Below are 14,110 nucleotides of genomic sequence, written 5' to 3' on the forward strand. Positions count from 1 at the left end.
GCATAGATGAAGTCCTATTTGTAGGAATAACCTATTTTCATTTGGGTCAATTCAAAGTATAGCTAGTCTAATTGGCTATTTACCCTAGAATTGAATATTCACTCAAAAAGTGAATAAATATTTAAAGAGGAATTTCATTCCTCACTTCTCACTTTTGAAAAATACAAAATTGAGATCTTTTTTGAGAATCCTCTTCTAGAGGATCACATTTCTATTTGTTAGGAGAGCTACAGGTGTGGGATCTTTGTGAGGTTAGTCTCATCGGATCTGGCTTGAGGAGACCTTGCTATGTCATGATTTCTGACAGTTTCAGTAGGTGATTTATTTTATTGTGTTGTTTCCTATTTTAGCCCCTTTTCCTATCAAGTAGGGCTCTTCCATTTTCTTGTTTTAGCTTAGTTTCTAGATCTATTTTTGGTAGTTTTTTCTTTGGAGGCTAAGAACTAGTGTTCCCCTCCATTTCTATTTGTTGGTTCTGCCTAGTTGGTTGGATATGAATGTTTTCCTAGTTTTTTAGAATGATGGTTTGGGGTTTCACACCGTTATGCTAGCCATTTTTGCATATAATGTATGAACCCAAATTTTACTAGATTTTTGAGGCTTTTGTGCCCGAAGACTAAATGAGTTTTTATTTCAAAATTTTCCATTTTTGGGGTTTTTACCTCATTTTGTGTGTTGCCCTATTTTCTCAAGTTTTCTTGGCATGATGTTGGTTGTGGACCTAGATCATCTATTTGGATGTCAGTTAGACCATTGTTGCACTTTTATGTTGAATTGGGATACGTCTTGCATCCATCCTCCTAAGTCTATTTTTGGTTGAGTTTATTTTTGCATTGGTTTCTCATCCAATGCTTGTGTTATGATCTTCGTGATGGTGGTGCACCACACACAAGAACATACATGTGCATTTATTGGGTGACTTGCAAGGCCTGATCTTCCATGGTACTTTTAGGAGTTATGATCATTTGGGTTGGGTTGGGAATATACATGCCTATGGACACTCATCATTGGATGAGCATGGGTAAGGTAGGATAGCACATGGAGGGGCTTCTATCTCGTAACCTGGTGACTATTTCCCATTGGTTGGAAGAGGAAGTTTAATACAAGTGATAACTAAATAAAAATACTAGGTGGTAATAAATTTAAGATAATTAAAAAGTTGGAATTATGCACCTTCCTTTGGCAAGAGTTGCCGCTTGGAGAATGCATTTCCCATTGGGGAGTTCATTTGTCAATATTGGCTTGGGCTTTTGGATGCCAAGTGACTCTTTATGATGTCAGCCCCTACATACTAGCCCATTGAGTGTCTGACTAGGACCTGTTGTAATTTCATTATTTCTCTATCTTGGTTTTATTCATCATTATTGTATGGCATAAGTGTTAGCCATGGTCATCTTCTTTGAGTGTGTTTATGGTTGGATCATTATCTCTATTAGCACGGTGAGAGTGGACCTATGGGTTTCATGTAGTTGGGAAGCATAGCTACCTATATCACTATTGGGGACCAGTGTAGAAAGATGGTCTATTATCCTAGTGTAATCATTGTTGGATATTTTCACTTGGTACTTTAGGTTCCAGAGTATGCTTTCTTGTGATTTATGCTTTCATTGGAATGCTTATATACCATGTTTAGATGATTTTAGTATTGACACATTTTGTTAATATGATTTTTAGCATGTGATTAGATGATGTTATGTGGTTTTCCTACGTATCTATTGCCTATTAAGTTAGCATGTTAGATTTACAATTCTTGTAATATTATTACACTTTAGTAGTGATGTCATTTTAAGATAGCTTAGACTATCTAGTTAGTAATTTGGGATGTTATGCATGGGGGATGGCTAGGACCTTCGAGGTCTCATGATGCTATTACAGTTAGGAGGAATCACACACTTAGTTTGTTGTTTCAGTTCATTGTGATGTTGCTTTTAGTTATTTCCCTTCACTGCCTTGTTAGATGGTTAGATTCAACTTCCATCTTTTAGTTATTTAATTGAGTGTCCTTGCCTTGATATGTGGATCTGGTACTCCCCAGTGTGGAGGAATTCATTTTTCTAGCTTTTTAACTTTTTCTTTTCTAGCTTGCTATTTTGGATTCTCACATGAAATTATAATTTCTCGTGTGAGAATACAAAAGCTTTCATGGTGTACTAGGTTTCTTCACACGGCTTGGTGTGCATCCTTGTATGATACCCCACACTAATTTAGGTTCTTTTTGTTTCTTGGTCAAGCACTTACTTGCACCTTTTGGTGCATTTTCTTGCATGAAAGGTAGATCCTCACAGGTAGTGTTGCACTTCCTCATGCGGGATTCTATCATTCTGTTGTCCTCATGCAAAAAAGGGGGTATCTTGATTGGTTTTTGAGAAACACATTTTGGTGTTTTAAGTACCCTTTGGGTTTGCTAGTGTTTTCTTGCTTCTATAGTTTGGAGATTTTAGGTTCTATTGTCATAGAAGTTTTCTTTATTTAGTTGGTTGTGTTAGTTCAGTAGTGGCATTTGGAGATCTATTGGTGTTTGGATGGTTGGTTAGTCTTCCATTCTAATCTTTATGATCCCTATATGATGTTATCATGTACACATATGCTTGTAAAATAAATAAATAATCTTGGCTTATATTTATCCGTGTTTCAAGGATTTCTAGGTGGGGCATTACATGGTTGAAGACACAATAATAAATCATTTCAAATGTACAAAAAATATCCTAGAGATATTGCAGATAATGTTCCTAGGGAATTATATGAATAATTTATAATGAGATTGATATCTAGATAACACAGAGTTGAGGTGTTAATGAAATAAATCTTAAGAGAGCTATTGCTACAATCATCCAAAAATGATATAGAAGTTTACCTGAAAAGACACAAGAAGGTATTTCAACCAAAGATACCAACTCCTAAGGTTTTAGTTGATGAAGAACATTTATTAAAGAAACCCTAAAAAATGTATGACATGAGGAAATGAAAAAAGAATAAAAAAAAGCCTATAGAGAGGAAGTTACATCACATAAAAATGATATTTTTATTGCTAATGATTTAATTGGTAATTTAACTAGTGTATTTGATAATCCATCTAACAAAGAACAAGTGATTATTGAAGACACAATTGATAAACAAGGAGAATATGGTGATGAAATGCAAAAATAAGAATATTTAGCACAAGTAGCTATAGGCAAACAACAAGATAAGGTTGACATCACTGCTAATACAAAGAAAAGAGAAAATACTTATGAAAAGAATAAATATGACCAACAATAACTTATATCAACTAGCATATTGACAAGACAATCTATAGAACTGCCAAGTCATACTTTATTATTGATAGAAGATATACTCAATGCAATATACATAAGATGAAGCTTTGAAAACTCAAGAGTAAAGCCCTATGTTACATGAGAAGTAGCACTTGCTCCTAGTTCAACTACTAACTATAGAAAATGTAGATTCAGTAAGGAAACAACAAGATAGGAACTCGGATACAAGGAACAAGAGACAAAGAGAAAGAAAAAAATGATGATTCTTAACTAGATATTCAAAGTTTAAATTTAGATGAATCCAATCTAGCCACTAGTGGAAATTTACATAAATCTAATGAGAGAAAGGATGGAGATGAATATGGTGATAAAGATAAGAAGAAATATTGGGATGAAGATAATAATCAATATTGGCATGAGGATAAGAAGAAGCATGGTGTTAAAGAAAAATGAAAATTGAGAAACTGAAGAAGAAAAAGATAATCAATCCACCTAGTAATGATCCACAATTTATCATATTGAAACAAGATGTTCTAAAACTAAAAATAGTAGACAAATAGGATTTTGGTTGAGGTTTATAGTACAATAAATGGATATATAGGAGGAGGTATAAAATACTCAAGAATAAAATATTGACCAAAACATTATACTTATTTGAATATTTAATGTCTAAAGTTACTAAAAACAAGGAACACTATGTACCTAAATAATTGAAAATGTATCTAGATAAATTGATGAATTAGAAGCAAACCTAGAAGAGAAATTTACAAGAGATACAACACACAAGGTTTAAGAAATATCTATATAAATATTATTATCTAAGATAACAGATCTGAGAAGTGCACTATGATAATTTATTGATTCTTTATAGGAAGTTTTGATCAAAGGAACATACATGTTTACTAAACTTTGTAATATTGATATATTTACTATTGATATTGAGACAAGAATTATCAGTGTGCATAGTGAAATAACAAGTCATATCTGAGGTCTAGACTCTACATAAATTTTTATGGAATATTTAATAAAGTTGCATGAGCTAGTATCAAGAGAGAAAGAGTTAAAATTTGAGAAGGAAATAATAATTGCCAAAGTTTTGGAGCTACAAGGAATAATCACACTACATATTAAAATTATCAAGCCTTACTTGTCAGAAGAAAAATATATTATACAATTTCTAGATGTTTGTATAGTTGTCAGTCTTGAGGATTTTGCATCTGATCTATAATGACATATTACTAGTTTGACAACATTAAAGGAAACATGAGAAATAATATTGCACATCGAAAGTACAAGGTAAACCTCTATAAAAAACAAGATATAAATTATCTAAGTTTTCGTGTGTGTGTGTGTGAGTGTATGTATAATGTACTCAACATGATATATATATATACACACACACACACACACACACACATATATATATAAATATATATATACATACATATATACAAATACTTATGTATATATATATGTGTATATATATGTATATATGTATACATATATGTGTGTGTATATACATATATATGTATATACACACACACACACATATATATATATATACATACATATATATATACATATGTATATATATCTATGTATATATGTATGTATATATATGTATATACATATATATATATATGTGTGTGTGTGTGTGTGTGTATATCTATGTATATATGTATGTATATATATGTATGTATGTATGTATATATGTATATACATATATATAGATACATACATACATACATATATATATACATATATATACATACATATATATACATACATACATATATGTATGTATATATATATACACATACATACATATATGTATGTATGTATATATATATATACACATAGATATATATAGATATACATATACATATACATACATACATACATACATACATACATACATACATACATACATATATATATATATATATATATATATATGTATGTATGTATGTATGTATGTATATAAAACTTACTCAACATGTTAATTGTCATTGACTACCACAAACAAAAAGTGGGAGATGAATATACATAGGGGGAGTCAATACAAAGAGTAGAAAATAAAAATATATGAGGGGAGATGAATGCACATAGGGAGAGCAAAACCAATTTTGAAAAAAAATAGTTTTTGTTTGTCATCAATGCCAAATGGGGATATTGTTAGTATATGATGAAGAGGATTATTATATAGTTTTTTCATTGATGTCAAATAATTGAGGAACCTATAAGAAAAAACACTATCAAAATACAAGGGGAAGTATTAGTTAAAAGTAAGTGTTATTAGGTTAAAATCAGAATACAATTGAAACTATTAGTCAAAAATATGAGAAAGTAAAGTGATGAACTCTAGAATCAAAGGTCTCTATTACATGAATGATTAACATGATTAAGGATGGTGATTAAAAGAGAGAGATGATGAGAAAAGAATAGATGTAGGAGAAATAAATCACAAGATTATAAAGAGAAGAAGACTAATTGAATAGTGATGGAAGCATGAATGTTGATGATATTCCTATGGGGGAGTATTATAGAAACATTATTAGAAAAATTTCATGATGATATGTTACAATCATGTTTGTGTTTGTCATTTATGTCAACATAATAGTTTTCTATGGTATCTAACAAGAGAACAACAAAAGGATCAAGTTAGTATGGATAGATAGTTGAGCATTTTCACTAAGAGAGGTTAAAGGGAGATACTACTAAGTGTCTAGTATATGTAGCTAACATTGGAGGCATAAGATATTAAATTTGGAAGAAGTTATGCAAGTTTTAGTGAAGACTATTTTGAGATAGAGTTTATAGAGACATGTTTTGATAAACTTGTTATATCTCTTAGCAGAATTGTTATTTTAAGAAGCTAAAGTTAAAGATGTGAAGAAGATATTCTAAAGATGACATAGCTAAGCTCGCTCATCATAATGATATGTGTACTAAAAGATATTCAAGTTACAAGGTAGAAGATTAATGTTATCACTAAGTGTAATCTATTCTTAATGTGGTCCTATAATAATTAATTTAGAAGATGTAATAGCCAACTCAGGGAATTGTTTTATGGATTTGGTCTAAAGGAAAGAAATTTTCCTTTATCAAAAAGTAGAAAAAGAAAATGGTTTTAAGTAGCACAAAGAGAGGAATGAAAAGTTAAGAAGAGAAAAGCAAAGGTGAAGGAAACTATATTTTTGAGGTTTTATTATGTGATCTGAAGTTTGATACTTGGATTTGAGGTTCATGACCTAGTCTACGAGGATAGACAATGATTGTTTTGGTTGACAAGATAGAGGAAATAAGTTAAAGTATAGTACATACAATTATTTTGTAATGAATAGTTGAGAGATTAGTTGGACAGTGGGTTTGGTGGCCTTGTCCCAGAAGCTATTTGGACACTGGGTCCTTCTATCTTCTACAACTCCTAATAGGGTTGGAATATTCTAACAAGGATTCAAAGTCTCCTAATAGGGATTCATATGTACTAAATGTTGTAATAGACTCCTAACAGGGTCCATCCTTTAACAAGGAATATTTATATTAGTACATCATCTTGTGGGCATCATTCCCACTAGGTTTTTCTCTTTGATCAAGGATTTTTTTAGCTAACATATCTAGTGTAATTGTGTATATGCATCTATGTATGGTTTTTGTTTACTTTGGTTGAATGGTTAAGTTTATTTAAGGTGGATAAATTTTTTAATTATTGGATAAATGATTCACCACCCCCCCGCCCCCCCCACCTCTTAGTTATCTCAATGGACTATTGTTTCTAACAATTGGTATTAGAGCATCAGGTCCTTGAAGATAAAGTTTAACAACTTTGGGAGATCCATGATGAGCATATTCAGAAAGGATAGTCTGAAGTTTGATGGAATAAATTATGATAGTTGGAAGGAAAAGATGAAGACACATTGACTATGTATGGGTCCAAGATATTAGATTTTGACAAAATCAAAAAAGGCAACCATTGCTGAAAAAGATTTGGAAACTTGTACCGAGGAAGAAAGGGAACTCTTCATGTGTGACACAAGAGCTAGAGAAGCACTATTGTCTGCACTTCCTAAAATTAAATAGAACTAGGTAAAGTAACTTGTTACTTCTCATATGATTTGGGAAGCTTTGGAAAATAGTTTTGAAGGTGATAAGCATTCTAAGAAATTAAGGTTACAAAGCTAGATTTTTGCATTTCAAGATGCTAAATGATGGAAGATGAATGTATAAGGACATATGTAGGTAGGATATCAGAAATTACTGCATATATTAGATCTCAAGGGGGAACCAAAGAATATAATAAGGTGATATGGAAGATATTGGAGAGTTTAAAACCACCATTTAAGCTAGCAGTTCAAATGATACAGTTGTTGATATCTTGTACCAAAGATTTCACAAGGGAAACATTATTTGGAAGAGTTGAAGTAGTTGAGAATGAGCTTAGCTAGTCTAGAGAATTGACTGGAACAAAAACAACTTTTAGTGCCTTGAATATTTGACCTAGTTTATCAAGGAGCACAATTGCTAGAGGAGACTTTGCTAGCAGTAGCATATCTGATGAGGAAAGAAAGATAGAAGAAGGAGTAGCCCTTCTGGTAAGAAGAGAAAAAGATGGTAAGAAAATCTTCAAATGTTGGACTTATAATGCATTTGGTCATTATGCATCTAAGTGTCCTAAAAGAGAAAAATTATAGAGAAAATTTCAAGCCTAGAAGAGATAGAGAATGTTTGTATGTGAATGAAGAAGATGATTTTGATGAACAATAGTAAGTGCTAGTGATGATGGAATTGGATTTTTAGCTATTAAAGAAGAAAGTCTAGAGAAAATGGCTTTGGTATCATAGGTTAAAAATAAATCTAATTGGATAATTGGTAGTGGTTGTTCACATCATATGATTGGTGATATGAACAAATTTTTTAACTTCAAAAGTCATGATGGAGGCATTGTCAGAGTTGGAAACAATGTAACATGCCAAGTTAAAGGTATTGGATCTATAACTCTTGGTGGTAACATTAAAACTGAGGATGTATATTTTGTTGATGGTTTGAAGCACAATCTTTTGAGTGTTGGACAACTAGTGGATAAAGGTTATCAGTTGTAGTTCACAGAGAAGACATGCATAATCAGAGAAAAAGATGGAAAGGTTATTGGAACAAGAACCTGATCTAGAGGTAACATATTTCAACTGAATCCTATTCAAATGATATGTTTGGTTGCAATGGTAGTTAACAATTGGTAATGGCACAAGAGATTTTGTCATATAAAATTTGATAGCATTGTGAATACTAGTAGTATGTAGTTAGAGATTTGCCTAAGATTGCAAAGCCTAATAACACAATTTGTAAGGAGTGTGTATTGGTAAAGCATAACAAAACTTCTTTTCCCAGCAAGAAGTTTACTAGTACAACATAATTAGAGATTATACATACATATATTAGCGGTCCTGCAAATACTAAAGGACTCTATGGTGAAAGGTATTTCATGATTTTAGTCGATGACTTTTCTAGAATGATGTGAATCACATTTCTTAAAGAAAAATATGAGGCATTTAATAAGTTCAAGATATTCAAGAATAGATTTGAGAATGAATTAGGTATGAAGATTAGATAGAGGAGGAGAATTTACTTTAAAGGAGTTTAACATCTTTTGTGAAGCTAATGGAATCAAAATATAGTTATCAGCTCCGAGAACTCCTAAATAGAATGTTATTGTAGAGAGAAGAAATAGATCTGTAATAGAAGCAACAAGAGCTATGTTAGTTGAGAATGATGTACCCAAGATGTTTTGGAGAGAAGTTATGAATACAATAGTCTACACTACAAACAAGTGCAACTCAGGAAAGACACAAATAAGACCCTTTATGAACTATGGTTTGGTCACTCACCTACAGTCAAGTATTTTATAATTTTTGGTAGTAAGTGCTATATCAAAAGAGATGATGATATTGGTAAGTTTGATGCTAGAAGTGATGAAGGTATCCTTCTTGGTTATTCATTGAAAATAAATTCTTATAGATGTTATAATCTAAGAACTAAGACTATTATGGAATGTACAAATGTGAGAGTTGATGAGAAATTCAAGATACAAGAAAGAATAGTTGATTACAATTCAAGTGATGAGAATGTTGTTACTAAGCCAAGGAATGATGAAGTATTCTTTGAGGATAACAATAATCTTTAGAATGAAGGAGGGCCAAGGTAGGAACAAAGCTTAGAACCTTAAACATAGCTAAGAGTTGACATAACAACTCCTACTTTGGGTAAGAGTATGACAAAGAATCATGCACCCAAGAAAATCATTAGAAGTAGAGATAACGGTGTGATGACAAGAAGTAGAATCAATGAAAAACTATGTCTGATATCCCAAGTTGAACCAAAGAATGTAGATGAATCATGTAAAGATTACTATTGGAAACAAGATATGAAAGAGGGATTGGATTAGATAGTAAAGAATTAGACATGGGAATTGGTCCCTAGACCAGTAGATAGGAATGTGATAGGAATAAAATCTGTATTTAGGAACAAGAAGAATGAACAAGGTGAAGTTGTAAGGAACAAAGCAAGACTAGTATGTTAAGGTTACTCACATAAAGAAGGAATAGACTATAATGTGATCTATGCTCTTGTGGAAAGAATATAACTAGTAAGGTTATTCTTAGCACATGTAGCATACAAGAAATTCAAATTATATTAGATGGATGTAAAGTTGACATTTTTGAATAGAGAACTTGAAGAAGAGGTATACATTGAATAACTTGGAAGTTGTCCTTGATAAATGAAAAGGACATAGTATGTAGACTAAAGAAAGCATTGTGGCTTGAAGAAATCACCCGAAACCTAGTATGCAAGGTTGAATAAGCATTTGACAAAGCTTAGATATAATAAAGGTATGATAGCAATTTATATCGGAAAAAAATTGATGATGGATTGATGATCTTAGTAATATTTGTTGATGATATCATATTTGGAGGAAATGATGATGAAAGTGAGAAGTTTGCAAAAGAAATGAACAAGGAATTTGAAATGAGCATGATAGGAGAAATGAAATATTTTCTAGGATTAAAAATTGTGTAGGACAAAGAAGGAATATTTATTACTTAGACTAAGTATTTGAAAGATTTACTAAAAAGGTTTTATTTGGAAACATGTGAACCTATTGGAACACCCATGGTAACTAGATAGAAATTATTTGCAAAGGATGAGACACCTACTATTGAACATAAGAAGTATAGATCTATGATCAGAGGATTCCAATATCTGACTCACACAAGGTTGGATATAAAAAATGCAGTTGAAATTGTTGCAAGATTTCAAGATAACCCTAGAGAAGAAGATAATGAAGTAGTCAAAAGGATATTTAGACATATGAAAGGAACACTAGAGCTCAGATTGTAGTATGATATATCTATTCATTTCACTCTATATGCTTATACTTATGCTAATTGGGCAGATAATATGGATGACAAAAAGAGCACTAGTGGTGCAGCCTTCTTTATTGGAGGAAGATTGGTTTCATGGCTAAGAAAGATGTAGGATTGTACCTCACAAAGTACAATAGAAGAAAAATATGTTGCAGCAACAAACAATTATAATCAATTTATTTGGATGAAGCAGATACTGAAGGATATAAGGATAGAATTCAGTGAACCTGTTGTCATACATTGTGACAACACAAGCACAATAAATATGTCTAAGAATCTAGTGTTGAATTCTAAGACCAAGCACAATTCTATAAAGTATTACATTCTAAGAGAAAAAGTTGCAGAAAAGGAAATTAGATTGGAGTATGTAAGCACTAAAGAGAAGATTGTAGATATTTTCACTAAGCCTCTTCCCAAAGAGACTTTTGAGTATTTGTGAGGTATGCTAGAGGTTATTCCCCTTCCTACATTAGATTAGATGATGCAAGAGTGCATTAGTCTAGTATAACAAAGCACTATTGTTTGTCTAGACTAAATGCTAATGCTTCCTATATGGAGGAGTATCTATGATGGATAGAGTTATCCAGGATTCTTGTTGGATATTTTTGTAACAATGTCTTTGGACACTTGAGTAGGTCAGAGATAGTTGTTGCAAATACTATTGGTTGCTAAAACCTTTGAAATTGATGTCAATGGGGGAGAAGTTCAGCATGACAAATAATTTGGAAATAGTAAGATAGTTTAGCATAGAAAACAATTTGGAAATAGGAAGACACTTTAGCATGGAAAAAAATTTGGAAATAGTAAGGAAATTTAGCGTTGAAAACAATTTGAAAATAGTAAGGAAATTTAGCATGGAAAACAATTTGAAAAGAACAACATGGAAGAATGATTGATGAAGAGGATTTGAAAAGAAAGGTTGACAATCTTTTGCAGTTGGTATTTTTGGAATGAGATGTTTTTCATCTATGTTTCCATCAATGCCAAAGAGGGAGATTGTTGGAAGCATGAATGTTGATGATATTTTTATAGGGGAGTATTGTAGAAACATGATTAGATCATTATCACAATGATATGTTACATTCATGATTGTGTTTGTCATTGATGTCAACATAGTAGTTTTTTGTGGTATTTGACAAGAGAACAATGAAAATATCAAGTTGGTACAGATAAATGGTTGAGAATTTTCAATAAGTGAGGTTAAAGGGAGATACTAATAAGTGTCTAGTATATGTAGCTAACCTCAAAAGCATAAGATATTAAGTCTAAAAGATGTTATGAAAGTTTCAGTGAAGACTATTCTGAGATAGAGTTTACAGAGGCATGTTCTAGTAAACTTGTTATATATCTTAGTAGAGTTATTATTCTAAGAAAGTAAAGTTAAAGATGTGAAAAAAATATTTTGGAGATGATGCATCTAAGATCACTCATCATAATGATATGTGTACAAAAAGATATTAAAGTTTCAAGGTGGAAGATTAATGTTATCACTAAGTGTAACATGTTCTTAATGTGGTCCTATAATAATGAATTGAGAAGATGTAATTGCCAACTTAGGGAATTGTTTTATGGATTTAGTATAAAGGAAGGACATTTTCCTTTATAAAAAAGTAGAAAAATAAAATGGTTGTAAGCAACATGAAGAGTGGAATGCAAAGTTAAGCATAGTAGAGCAAAGGAGAAGGAAGCTTCATTGCTGAGGTTTTATTGTGTGATCTAAAGTTTGATACTTGGATCTGATGTTCTTGACCTGGTATACAAAGTTAGATAGTGATTGGTCTGGTTGATAGGATAGAGGAAATAAGTTAAAGTACAATACATACAATGATTCTGCAAGGAGTAGTTGAGAGATTAGTTGGATAGTGAGTTTGGTGATCTTGCCCTAGAAGCTATTTGGATAGTGGGTCTTTCTATCTTCCACAACTCCTAATAGGGTTGGAATCTTCTAACAAGGAGTCAAATTCTCCTAACATGGACTCATATGTACTAAATGTTGTAATAGACTCCTAATAGGGTCCATCCTCTAACAAGGAATATTTATATTAGTACATCATCTTGTTGGCATCATTCCCACCTAGGTTTTCCCTCTGATCAAGGGTTTCCCTAGTTAACATATTTGGTGTAATTGTGTATGTACATCTTTGTATTGTTGTTGTTTACTTTGGTTGAATGGTTAATCTTATTTAAGGTGAATAATTTTTTTAATTATTAGATAACTGATTCAACACCACCCCACCACCCCCCACCAGTTATCTTCGTGGACTATTGTTTCTAAAAATGTATCTATCAAGCTTGTAGGGAAGCAATATTAGATCAACTTATCTTGTCAGAATCCCTAATCATTTTTCTACAAGGTGTCTTAAATCCTTTAACAAGGTAGTCATTGAAAGTTTATTAAGTTCAAATAGAATTTTTTGTAAATCCTTTAATAGGGTGAATGTTGTATAGGGAGGATAACATATATTAATAAAGTAGTTTCAATAGGATAAATATATAATTTGTATTGTATTAGTCACTCATTACCAAATTAGTCACTCATAAGGTAACAAATCTTTAATTATCGAGATAGATTTTACAGAGGCATGTTCTAGTAAACTTGTTATATCTCTTAGCAGAGTTGTTATTCTAAGAAGTTGAAGTTAAAGATGTGAAGAAGACATTTTGGAGATGATGTAGCTAAGCTCACTCGTCATAATGATATGTGTACATAAATATATTCAAGTTACAAGGTGGAATATTAATGTTATCACTAAATGTAACATATTCTTAATGTGGTACTACAATAATGAATTGAGAAGATGTAATTGCCAACTTAGGGAATTATTTTATGGATTTAGTATAAAGGAAGGAAATTTTCCTTTATCAAAAAGTAGAAAAAGAAAATGGTTGTAAGTAGTATGAAGAGTGGAATGTGAAGTTAAGAAAAGTAGAGAAAAGGAGAAGGAAACTTCATTACTAAGGTTTTATTGTGTGATTTGAAGTTTGATACTTGGATTTGAGGTTCGTGACCTAGTATACAAGGTTAGATAGTGATTGGTCTAGTTGATAGGATAGAGGAAATAAGTTAAAGTACAATACATAAAATGATTTTGCAAGGAATAGTTGAAAAATTAGTTGGATAGTGAGTTCGGTGATCTTGCCCCAGAAGCTGTTTGGATAGTGGGTCCTTCTATCTTCCACAACTCCTAATAGGGTTGGAATCTTCTAACAAAGATTCAAAGTTTCCTAACATGGACTGATATGTACAAAATGTTGTAATATACTCCTAACAAGGTCCATCCTCTAACAAAGAATATTTATATTAGTACATCATCTTGTTGGCTATTGGAATTATAGATGGAGTAACTAAGAGGGGGGGGTGAATCAGTTACCATAAAAACAAATCCACAAATTCCTTAGCTATCAAACAAGTTACTTACTACTGTCACTTGGTAAAAA

This window comes from Cupressus sempervirens, chromosome 6 (genome assembly GCF_028749045.1).
Source record: "Cupressus sempervirens isolate cs-2001-9-10 chromosome 6, ASM2874904v1, whole genome shotgun sequence".
NCBI classification, from domain to species: domain Eukaryota; kingdom Viridiplantae; phylum Streptophyta; class Pinopsida; order Cupressales; family Cupressaceae; genus Cupressus; species Cupressus sempervirens.